Source organism: Taudactylus pleione, unplaced genomic scaffold, assembly GCF_031769625.1.
Source record: "Taudactylus pleione unplaced genomic scaffold, aTauple2 ptg001314l, whole genome shotgun sequence".
In the NCBI taxonomy this organism is placed as follows: Eukaryota; Metazoa; Chordata; class Amphibia; order Anura; family Myobatrachidae; genus Taudactylus; species Taudactylus pleione.
This window is the reverse complement of record NW_028285714.1, coordinates 2,254,593-2,267,500: the sequence shown is the minus strand read 5'-3', so window position 1 is coordinate 2,267,500 and position 12,908 is coordinate 2,254,593. Positions and strand designations below refer to the sequence as shown.

Sequence of the window (12,908 nt, the reverse complement as noted above, 5' to 3'; positions counted from 1 at the left end):
CCACTGAAGAAAATACACAAAGCTAGTTAAGCACTTATATAAGCACACAAACAAACTGGTCACTCCATGTCTGGTAAGTAGAGAAATTTTTATGCAATACGCATATTCCAACGTTTCGGGACTGCGCAATCTCAGTCCCCTCCCTCTGAGGTAGTCCGTAATCCTTTTTAGATATGGGGTTGACTACACAAATGGATAGACTTTCTGAAGTCTGTTCATTAGAAGCCGTCCTGGGTTCCACTGGGACTGATGCCTGTAAATGACAACCTCCAGAGACCTTCCTTGGGGAAGAGGGTTCAAAGGATTAGACCAATCCGGTTGGGAAGATTAGTTCTCTAGATAGTCTGGGAGTTGCATAACTCATCCGGCCAATGTGCCAGACCTGATAATTGAGGATGGAGGAGACTAATGCCTCGGCAGCTGCTTCGGGTTTATTTAAGAAAAAGAAAAAGAAACTTGTTTTGACTATTCCTTCATTTATGCATTTCCCAGATGTTTTGGGTAAAGCTTGGCCTACACCAAATAAACTGTTTAAGCATCCAGCAGTTTTTAAGTTTACTTCCTTTGCTGATAGGGATTTGGCACTGGAGGGTACCTCCAGCAGTGGATGCTCCGATTGCCCGCTTAACCAACCCCACTGTTCTACCAGCAACTACTGTGGCCACTCTAAAATCTTGTGGATTGTAAGTGTGAATCCTTAATTCCTTGTTATCATTGACAGGTAGACCCTGCATCCAGTATTGGCGGGTGCCTTGGCAACCAAAGCCATCGAGACTTGGTCAGTCCAATTAGCAGAGGCTACTCAAACAAAAGCAGACCCTTCGGATCGCCTAGCACTGGTAACTGGCTTCAATTTATGTAAGTTGTGCTTCCTTGGACGCGGTTTCTCTCCCTTTAGGTATATCCCCATTCCACCTGTATTCTTTTGTTACAGGACATGTGGTTCTGGTCAACCAGGCTATTTGGATAGTTGGGTTCTCTCCAGAGGTTACATACTGGTCCTGGAGGGCTCTCATCCTTATCGTTTTATTTGTAACCCCTCTTCCTTGGGATCAACTCAGAAGGGCATTGATGGAGACTATTCACACCCTTGTTTTCAGGAGCTGATATCAGTCCCAGTACGTCATCAGGGACTAGGATTCTATTCAGATATTTTCCTTGTAAAGAAACCATATGGGTCTTTTCACCCCCTCTTGAATTTGAAGAAGCTCAACCAACACTTAAGTGCAGAAGCTGAAGATGGCGTCTTTGTGATTAGTGATTGCTTCTATGGAATAGAGGAAGGTCCTTGTCTATCAAGGATGCCGATCTGCAGGTTTTAATTTAGGAACAAGATCAGGAAAACCTTTCTTTTTCCATCTACTAGGGGACACTGGAGGCTTTAAGACAGTGGGGTATAGACGTGTGCTAAGTGGGAGCTGGCACTTTAAATTTTAGAAGTGACCAGTTCCTCTCCCTCTATACCCCCCTAAAAGACCAGTCTTAGTTTGTGCCCGAGGGGAGATTGGTAGTGTTCTTACACTTTTCTCCTCAGGGTCTTTGATTTAATTAGTAAGAGCGCTGCTGTGCTGAAGTAAAGAATAGGGACTGATGGGGCTGCACTGCCTGTCTGCATCAATGGAGCTGCCACTCGCAACTGATCGCAGTTTGCCTGGGGTCCCCGACTACAGAGGCCACAGTCTCTCTCTCTCTTAAAGTGGGTTCTGCATGCTGCTGCTTGCAGCATGCATAAAGGTCCCTTATGGATCACACTGCCACCGGAGGCAGCGGCGTGAGTATTCCCTGGCTCCCTGACTAGCTGGGTAGCCAGGCTAACAAAATGTGGTATTTTCAGCAGCAGGCTGCTCTGAGTAGCGGGGCAGCCAAGCGGCATATACTCTGTGTGAGGTATCACTCACACAGCGCGCTTAGAGATTACAAGTTAAATGCCATAGCGGGTGGGCAAAGCCTAGCTCCGGAGTCCTGCTCCTTCCTCCCAGTGGCCTCAGCGCTTCTCTGGAAGAATGCTGGCAGCCATTACATGGAGGGACTGCTGCATTAAGAAGCTACTGCATGAAACTTGGCCTGACCTACACTAAGTAAACAGTGGGGTTTAGACTGGTCAGGAGAGCGGTTAAGGCAGATAGTAACTACTTTTGCTTATCAGTGGTTACTTCCCTCTATGCCTTGCATTTTTTAGCACTGCTAGGAGCGCTATTAGGGCAAGTGTGGCTCTCTCCTGCCTCTTTTATCTCAGTTTCTACCTTTTTCACTACACTTTACTGTTTGTGTGGGGTCTGTACATATCATGGCAGGAAGGGGCTCTGAGTCTCAAGTCATTTACCTGCACAAATGTGCTGAAAAGTTTACATAGGGGCAGTCATATAACTCCCTATTGTGTGACAATTGTGATCCTGAACAACAATCTTCAGGGATGTCAGAACCGCTGTCTTGGCTGGTGCAGTTTGCATCTGTTATGTCCCATCTCTCTGCTGAGCTGGAGGATTCTCAGAAAGAGAGGCTTCCAGGTCAGCTGCTCTAGAGGAACCAGCATGGGCGCAGTCCTTAGCTAAATCTATGGATGGGATCACAAAAGCCATGGCTCTTTTCCATGCCACGGCAAGGGGACCCTCTCCACAGGTCTCAAAATCGGAGGATGAGGATATGCCAGTTTTAGAGGAGGGCGAATATGCTCCAGGTTCACCTGAATAGCTCCAGGAGGAGCCTGAGACGGTGTCCGATAGGATAGAGGCTTTAATTTCTGCAATCCGCCAGGTATTGCGGATAAAAGAGGAAGACAGGGGTCCTGCATGATAGCTTGTCTTGGCTTTTAAAAAGAAAGACTTGCATTTACAATTTCAGATGAACTTGATTCTCAGATGTCCTGGTGGTTATCATCCTTTTATCCTTTTCCTGCAGATAGCAGAAAATCTTGTCGGACTCCTCCTACAGTAGATCCATCGGTGTCGCGTCTGTCTAAGAAGACTATGCTACCGGTTCCTGGGGCCACATCTTTGAAGGAAACGGACAGGAGATTCGAGAATACTCAAGTCCATTTTTATACAGCTGCAGGTGTGACTCTGCGTCCTGCGATCGTAAGCTGCTGGACAAACTAAGCAATTTATCTTTGGGCAAAACAATTGGCTGATGGGATGAGAAATCTGCTGCCAGTGGAGAAGCTTATTCTGCTAGAGCATATAGGTGAATCTGCGGCTTACCTTGGAGAGGCGTCCATAGACTTATGCAATATCGCCTCCAGGAGTTCAACTCGGCCGATTTCTGCGCGCTATGGCTTAAATAATGGCAGGCGGATGCAGAATCAAAGAAAGCTGTGGAAGCACTTCCATTCACGGGAAGTGTATTTGGAGCTACTGGGGGTAAATACACTATCTTCCGTCTGCGGCTCCACCCCCTAGAAGATCTTACTCAGGACCCTCATTTCGGTTCTTTTGTGCTCTGGGACATTCCCGTGGTTGCTTCAGAGGAGGACCGTCAACTTCCCGTGGTTCCAGAGAATGTGGCAGAGCCGCAACATCATCTACTCAACAGGTGGTTAATTTCACTACCAAGTCTAGTGCATGACTGGCTTCCCTCTTACCTGGGGGAACCCAGAGTGGGAGCATGTCTTCGGGACTTAAGCGAAGTATGGACGGAATCTTGTACGGATGCTTGGGTCCAAGATCTAATGACTCTGGGATACAAGCTCAATTTTCAGTATCAACCTCCACCTCGGTTTTTTACCACAGGTTTACCAGTTTCCAATGACAGGTGTGTCATATTACACAAAGCAATAGACAAGCTTCTATCCACGAGAGTGGTGGTCCACATTCCCAGGTATCTGACTGGAAAGGGTTTCTACTCCAGTCTCTTTGTGGTTTCCAAAGCTGGACGGCTTGGTCAGACCTATTCTGAACTTGAAGGATCTCAATCCCTACCTGAGGATTTTCAAGTTCGAGATGGAGTCCCTTCAGTTGGTTATTGCGGGCCTGGAGGAAGCTAATTCATGATATCTCTAGATATCAAGGATGCCTACCTTCACATCCCTATCTGGTCGCCTCCCCAGGCATTTGAGATTTGTAGTTCAGAACTCATATTTCCAGTTTCATGCCTTAAGGTGGGTACACACTATACAGATATATCTGCAGATCGAGTGATCTGCATATATATCTGCAGATGGTTGTACGTACACACTGTACAACCATCTGTGCCTGCCCGCAGGTCGCGGCGACCAGGGGGCATGTCCCGCCCCCCCCTCCTTGAAGCTGCCACTGTGTATGTACAGGCGGTCTGCCGACTGCCCGTACATGCCTGCCGTTGGACATATGTTTGCAGACATATCTGTCCATCGGCTGTGCAGCACAACCAATGCGATATGTCGGTGAACGCCGACGTTCACCGACATATCGCGGGTACACACTACATACATTGGGTGATCAATTGATCGGCCAATGTATCTGTCAGTGTGTACCCAGCTGCTTCACCCTTCGGCTTATCATCCCCCAGGGTATTCACGAAGGTCATGGCTGTGATGAGTCTCCTTCGGAAACGGGATCAAAATTATCCCTTACCTGGACTATCTCCTGCTGAAAGCTCATTCCAGGGACCAATTACTGCAGAACATCGCAGTGACTCATAGGCTTCTCATTCGTCACGGGTGGATCCTGAACTTTCCCAAGTCTCATCTTCAACCGATGCAGAGGCTACAGTTTCTGTGAATGATCATGGACACATTATGTCAGCGGGTGTTCCTCCCTCAGGAAAAAACATCCATTCAGGAGATGGTGAGGATGGTCCTTCAACATCATTGGGTATCTGTGCATGTCTGCATTTGGCTTCTGGGGAAGATGTTTGTGGTATTGGAGGTCAAGCCGTATGGACATTTTCACTCCAGGACGTTTCAGAGACCACTTCTCGATGGACAGGATCCCATATTTTCCTTCAATGTGTAAGGTTAAGTCCCAGAACTCTGAACTCGGCAAAGCTAATGGAGGGAAAGAGATTCGGAGTGTGGAATTGGACTCTTCTCACCACAGATGCGAGTCTCAGAAGTTGGGGGGGCAGTGTTTCATGAACACCACTTCCAAGGCCGCTGGACATTACAGGAAGCGAGTCTGCCGATAAATATATTGGAATTAAGGGCAGTGTTCTAAACTCTTCAGACAGCAGATCACCTGTTGTGTGGCTGAGCAGTCAGTCAAGTCTGACAACACCATGACAGTGGCATACATAAACAAGCCGGCACCAGAAGTCGGGCGGCTATGAAAGAAGTAACCCGAATTCCAAACTTGGAGGAAAACTTTGCGGTGGCATTTTCAGCAGTCTTCATTCCGGGCATCAAATTCAGAGGCAGACTACCTCAGCCGGCAGGACATGCATCCAGGGGAATGGGCGCTACATCCTCAGGTTTTTCAACAGCTTGTCCAACGGTGGTCTTCCGCAGGTCGACCTCATGGAATCCAGACAATCATCAGCTGCCTCTCGACTGTTCTCGGATGAAAGAACCGGAGACAATGGAAGTGGATGCATGGCCAATGCCATGGCAGTTCTAATTTGTCTCTGTTCCCATCGTTTTCTCTTCTCCCTCGGATTCTAAAAGGGAGAGGGCCAAGGTTTTAGTGGCTCCGGATTGGCCTTGCGGAGCTTTGTATTCCAACCTTCAACCTCAGCTGATCGACGATCTGGGGCTCCTACCTCTGAGAGAAGATCTTTTACTACAGGTCCTTTTAGTCTATCCAGACTTAACCACACCGTCAAACATAGCTGCTTTATTAAAAGGGTCATCTTAACACTAGAGAGATCCCATCCAGGGTAATCCCTACTATGCTATGAGCCTGAAAAGAAGTTACTTTGAAACATTACCACTGGATTTGGAAGGCTTATGTTGAGGTGTGAACGGCGAGGGTCACCTTCTACAGAATTCAAACTAGCCAGATTTCTGCTTTTTCTGCAAGCAGGTTTTTCGGCCAGACTGCGTCTGGGTTCTCTGAAAGTTCAATTATCAGCTTGATCTGTTTTCTTCCATAAGAAGCTGGCCTTAATACCGGAGGTGCACACTTTTCTGCAAGGTGTTATACGGTTACAACCCTTTGTTCCTCCTACGGCTCCATCGGCTCTGGATCTCGTCCTTTCCTTCTTAGTCTTCTCTGTTCAAACCTTTGGAGTCTGGAATTAAAATACCTTTCGTGGTAGGTATCACTACTTCTCACGCTGGCCTCCGCCAGGAGGGTGTCGGAACTTGGAGCTCTATCCTGTCGTCCTCCATACTTAGTATTTAATGCGGATAGAGCAGAACTCCATAGAAGAATGTATTTCCTTCCAAATGTGGTTTCGGCTTTCCACAACCAATCTATTATGGTACCGGTTCTTCCACAGGATTCACCTTCTTCAAGATCCTTGTATATTAGGGGTCTTCAGATCTATGTGGAGAGGACTGCAGCCATATGTAAAACAGATGCTCTATTTGTTTTGTATGATGCTGCTCGTCCTGGTTGACCAGCTTCCAAACAGTCGCTGGCCCGCTGGATTAGTTTGACCATCAGACAGGTGTATGTGGCCTCATCTATGGAGCCTCCTCCTATTACAGCGCATTCCACTCGCTCAGTGGGTTCCTTGTGGGCGGCTGCTCGCAGGGTTTCTGTGGAGCTACTTTGCCAGGCGGCCATACCTTTTATCCGTTTTTATAGATTTGACACGTTTGCGGCCTGTTGTCTTTTGTTGTTTTTAATGTTGTTTTATGTTGTTTTAATGTTATTTCAAACTACTAATTGTTCTGTGTACTTGTTTCGTCGCCTCCTCTTCCGTTTGTTTTTCCCAGCCCTCCTCTGGCACAGTTTCCTAAGACTGGGCTTGTAGGGGGCTATAGAGGGGGAGGAGCTAGTCACACTTGTAAAATTTAAAGTGCCAGCTCCCACTTAGCACACGTTTATACCCCACTGTCTTGAAGCCTCCAGTGTCCCCTATGGAGTTGGAGAAAGGGTTTTATCGTTAAGTACCAAAATCCTGTTTTTGCCGTAGGTTCCCTTCATTTTCAGTTTCAGGCTTTACCCTTGGAGTGGTAGAAAACCCAAATGGCATTTACCAAAATTATTGCACCATTGGTGGCTATATTGCATTGTCAAGGAATTTTAATTCCCTACTTAGATGACCTGATCAAAGCACAATCATCAGATCTGCTCTGCACTCACTTGCAGGTTGTTTATATTGGAAATCCACTGCTGGGTACCTAACCTGCCCAAGTCCATTCTGGTACCAGCACGCAGTTTGTCTAAGTGAAGGCCTAGAAACATCACTGTCAACTGTTTCTGCCAAGTGGCAAGATCAGGGAATTGCAGACCCTTGTAAGGGCTTCCATACTATGCTGCATGTAGCTTCTTTCGAGTCTGTTCCTTTTGCATGATTTCGCTCTATGACCGTCAGCATTTTATCCTTCAACGCCGGATAAGGTGGGATCCCTGCCAAGATCATTGGGTTTTTTTCCCCTGTCCATACAAACTTGCCAATACCTGGATTGGTGGCTCTGCACTCCTAACCTGTCCAGGTTTCTTCTGGTTTTTCCCTGGAAATGGACACTAGTCACAACAGACACTAGTCTCCAGGGATGGGGTGCATTGACTCTAGGTTCCAGTTCCAGGGGGTTTGGTCGCTGGATAAGAGGATGCTTTCTATTAATGTGCTAGAACTATGAGCAATTTTTTGTATTCTGATAAAGGCACAATTTCTCGAGGGTAGTGGTATACATCAACCGATGAGGAGAAGCCAGGAGTCCCCAGGCTCAATCAGACAATCCCGATTATGACATGGGCAGAGATTTATACCGCCCATTTTTTTTTTTTTTTTTATCCCAGGGGTGGACAACTTGGAAGCTGACTTTCTTCTTCAGGGACCATAGGCATCCACAGGGATACCATGGGTGTGTGTGGCTGGAATGATCTGGGCACCAAACAGTCAAAGCTTTAGCTTTCAGGATGCACTGGTCCTCCTCCAGTGCATCCTGGAAGCTAAAGGCAAACCGTTTTATGTTTGGTGCTGGCAGGACTGGTCCCAACTCTATACAGGGACTTCTTCAGCCCCCCAAGCTTTATTTTTGAGTTTGTTTTATTTTACATTTTTTACTTCAGAACAAGCAGAGCTAGACTTCTTGAAGGGACACCTGCACTACTGCTCAATCTACCATCGCCTGTGCCGCAACACCGGTGAGTGGTCCGTTGATTATGGCGGGCGCCAGCGGAGCTAGGCTAACCTGTTCACTGGATCCCAGGGCTGCAGCCAGACAAACGGGGAAGACTGGTAAGGCTTGTGGGGAATCGCGTGTTTATGCAATCCTTACCTCCCATTGTGGGGATCAGCCGGAGGACGGCATAGTGGGGCGTCTGGTTCGTCCGCACCCCACTAGACCACCGGGGCAGTTAAGTCTGGTGTCAGGGACCATTTTGAAGGCCCAGCTGCACCTGGCAGTTGATACAGCAGTGGGCAGGTAGGCTCTCCCCCAGCAGCCCCAGCCCGAAGCACAATCCTTCACGAGATTTCCCGCCTCCTCACCCTTCTCCCTATATGAGCTGCTCAGCAGCCATTAATCAGGGCTCTTCTGAAGCTGCAGATCTCTGGAGATTCGGGTCTAGTGTCTTTTTACTTTACCCTACTGGTGAGTGTACTAAGTGGGAAGTCCCTCCCAGTGCTGATTCGCATGTGTCATGCTTAGTCAGAAACTCTATGCTACCATCTCCATCTTCCCTTAATGCCACAGATAGAAAATTGGAAACTTTTCTCAAGTCAGTCTACTGGCTTTCTGGCGCTATTACTTAGCCGGCTATAGCCGCGGCCTGGGTAGCTAAGGCTATCGAAGGGTGGACAGAGGAGCTGGAAGACAGCCTGCCATCAGATGCTACGAGGGAACAGCTGGCTTACATCTTCCATATTCAGGAAGTGGCCTCTTCTTTTGGAGAAGCTGCATTGGATTCTGGACTCCTTGCCTCTAAGGCATCTGTGACCTTGGTAGTCGCCCGCCGGGTCCTTTTGGCTACCATCCTGGAAAGTGGACAATGAATCCACGAAGGCCCTCGAATCCTTACCCTTCTCTGGAGGCAGGCTGTTTGGTGCAGAGTTGGCCAAAATCATGGCTATTGTTGCAGCCTCAAAATCTGCGTATCAGCAGCAGCCCCTAAGCCTAGGCCTTCCTCTTTTTGGTCCTTTCGTCCTCAGGGTAAGACAAAAGGATAGACCTTTCCCAGGCAACCTAGTTCTCACAAGACCACCAAGCTGGGATCCAAGCAGTATTGGTCAGCCAGATGTTCAGCTTCTAAGTCTGATGACAAACCCACCCTCTGATGGGGTGGGCCTCCTCCCTGGGCGATCCCAGGGTGGTAGGCCAACTTCTTCGATTTGCCGACACTTGGTGTCAAACAGACGTCTGGTTCTGAGAAGTGGTCTCTCGGGTATGCTCTGACCTTTCTGAAGCATCCTCCCCAGCAATTTTTTTGTACAGGTCCCCCATCAGACTCTATCAAGGCCCTGGCCTTCCTGGATGACATTTGCTCCCTGCTGAGTTCATCAAGGAACTGGTTTTTATTCCACATTTTGTGTCTCATTGGCCTGTTCTGAATCTCAAATCCCTCAACACATTTATCAGAGTGCCCAAGTTCCACATGGAAACTCTAAGACTAATTGTACTGACATTAGAGCCTGGGGATTTCATGGTTTCTCTGGACATTCAGGATGCATATTTGCATGTGCCTATTACTCCAACCCACCAACTATTTCTACGGTTTGCTGTTAGAAGTAATATTACCAGTTTTAGGCGCTGCCCTTTGGTCTATCAACGGCCCCTTTTATTTTGGTCTTTACCAAAATAATGGCAGTAATTGCTTCCCACCTCAGGCATCGGAGTAAGAATCCTGCCATACCTAGAGGACCTCTTAATATTGGCACATTCACCGGCTGTGTTATGCCATCTCCAGCTGACCGTGGACTTCCTGCAAACACACGATTGGCTCGTCAATTGGAAAAGTCCTCCCTCTCTCTGACACAGTGGATGGTACATCTGGGTGCACTCCTGGATTCTCAAATACAAAGGATCTTTCTGGCTATGAGGTGGGACTTAAATCTCGCATACCTCTTTCCTCCGATCTCCCTCCTCCCCAAGGATTCTCTGAAAGTTCAAACAAGAAGGCGGCACATTGATACTAAAGGCTCAAGCCTGGCCCAGGCGCCATTGGTTCACCGACCTGTGGAGGTTCTCCATAGACACTCCTTTTCCACTTCCTCTACGGTAGGATCGGTTAGCGCAGGGCCCTTGCCTGGGCCCGGATGTACCTCTTCTGTCTGATGGCGTTGCTCTTGAGTCATCCCCCCACTTTTTTTTTTAAATTTGAGTAGGTTTCAATGTGACTGTTGCAATTCATACATAATACCTACTTTATACTTCAGAACAGATCTAATTGAACACATCAGATCATCAAACACAAGCCAAATAAGTGGGGCTTCAATTAGCTTTTACTCACTGACAAGGCTGGCTAGTGTGCCAAACATTTCATTGGTTTATGGACTTGAAGTTTCAGCTACAGAGCAGTGCATTCAAAGCAAGAATCATTTGGTCTCTTTCTCCAGTTATACAACATTAAAAAGCAAAGAACACTTTTCATCTGCTGAATTATCATTAATAGTAAGCATAATATTGGAGTCTGTTTGGAAGGGAATGTATCTAGCAGCCTTTGCCCTGGTAATGATATTGTATTCATCGCTATCCAGGCTCTGGTTGGGCATACCCCGGACCGAATGGATGACTGTTCCAAGCATATGGGTTAGTCCCACTTGGAGGGGGAGTTACAGTGCTACCAGGTGGAGGGGTAAATCCAGGCCTAGGCTGATAGTTCTCTGGCTGGATTTGTGCCATTCCAGGTTGGGAAGTAGGTTGGACATTATAACCAGCAAGCTGGGAGGCTTCTGTAGTGAAAGGCTGTGGTGGATAGGCACCAGATGGGTACTGTTGAGAGGTTTGTGAAGGCAGTTTCTGTGGCTGGCCTTGAATTCCAGAGGCAGGAGCCTGTGCAGCCTGCTAACTATAGTCTGGGAAATGCTGAGCTGCTGCTGCTTGGGGTGTTTGCTGGTAGTAATCAGGATACTGCATGCCATACTGCTTATGGGGCTGACCTTGAACTAATGGATATTCAGGCTGTTGTGGATACTGTTGATACATTTGGCCTTCAATGTGACCAGTCTGCTGAGCTCCTGGGTATGGATACTGCTGAGGTTGGACCCCTGCAGGATGAGCTGAGGAGCCAATACTATCAGGTGTGCTTGAGTATTCCTCTACAGGAGCACTGGGAGGCCCTTTAACTTGGTCCTCTAAGTCCAAAAGCAGACATGACTCTTTGTTGATTGCTTTTGATCCCATCAAGGATCCAGATGAAGACATGCTGGCAACTATAACTTGAGTAGACTGCTTAACAGAGCCTGGAGCAGTAGGTTTCTCTTCTCGACCATCCACAGTTTGTGTCCTGCAGGCTGCTTGGAATCCCAGGTTCTGGTGGTGGATCTAAACAATCTAGCAGATGATTGACTTTGTTACGCAGTTCAATCAGTTCTCAGTGTAGGTACTTTACCTGACTGGATTTGAGAGGACGTGGCTGCCCATTAACAAATAGTTTCAATATCCTACTGCATTGTATAACAAATAAGTCAGAGCTGTCAAAGATAGCTATGAGGTCTTCATCTTTATACTTAGTCACTACATCATTAGTCAAAAGCTTTCCTGTAAAGACTCATCGTACAGGATATCTTCATTGTGAATGGGTTTTCTGCGGATGTCCTCTCCCAGCTGAGCTTTAATGATCAGCTTACCGCTCAAGTCCAGTTGTCATTCATTGTCGACTCAGTGATGATTTAGACAGCTATCACTGTTGCTCACACTGCACTGGTGAGATACACATGCCCCCCAGGCAGCGCTACACAAGCTGCACAGCGAGGCCGGAGGAGGACAATGACTGGAGGACTCGCACCACAGCTACCGCTCCCCGAGCCATCTTTCTTAAGAGCCAAGGGTTTCTCTCGCTCTCTGGTCCAGATGATGCTCATAAGCGGGTAAGGATGGCTTACATGCCCTATTACAGAGCTTGGCACTTACTTTCAATGGTGCTCCCACAGAGTCTATGACCCTACAGTTTTTAGGGTCTCCCAGGTGCTTACCTTTCTCCAAACTGGGTTAGAGATCTCCGAGATCTGTCTGGTTCCAGCGAAGGATTGCTCTCCTGTCAGATGTTAGAACATTTTTTCAGGGTGTTCTCCACCTTCAACCTCCCTTTGTCCCTCCGGTGGCCCAGTAGGATTTTTCCTTGGTTCTCCAGGCTGTACAGGATTCTTCGTTTGAACCTCTAGACCTCAAGTGGCTGACGGCGAAGACACTTTCTCCTTGCCATCTCCTCTGCCCACAGGGTATCTGATTTGGCAGCGCTCTCCTATCACTTTCCCTTCTTGATCTTTCATCCCAATAGAGCTGTTCTTCGTAACCGGGCTGGTTATCTTCCTAAAGTGGTATCCCAGTTTCATTTGAATTAAGAGATTCCAGTCCTCGGACCTGTCTGCAAGTGAAGCCTTCCTGGATGATGTTTGTGCTCTTTGCATCTACGTGGATCGCACCAATTCCTTTAGGAAATCAGATTCTGTGTTGTATGGCTTTCACAAGCAAGGCTGGCCAGCTAACAAACACTCTTGTTGGCTCCGCATGACAATCTTTCAGGCCTATGCACAAGCTGATCTTTCTGTTCGAAACAGGGTTACAGCACATTCTTCTCGGTCTGTGGGACCATCATGGGTGGTTCACTGTGGCGCTTCTGCTGATCAATTGTGCAAGGTGGCCACGTGGTCTTCCATCCACACCTTCCTAAGGCTCTACTCCTTTGGCACCTTTGCCTCTCAGGTGCTTCCTTTGGGTGTCT

The 12,908-nt window shown here is 47.7% G+C and overlaps 1 pseudogene; it reads right to left on the bottom strand.

Moving 5' to 3' along the window:
• Positions 1 to 10,714: 10,714 nt before the first annotated feature.
• On the bottom strand, positions 10,715 to 11,830 carry LOC148443204 (protein TFG pseudogene; annotated as a pseudogene).
• Between the last annotated feature and the right edge of the window lie 1,078 nt (positions 11,831 to 12,908).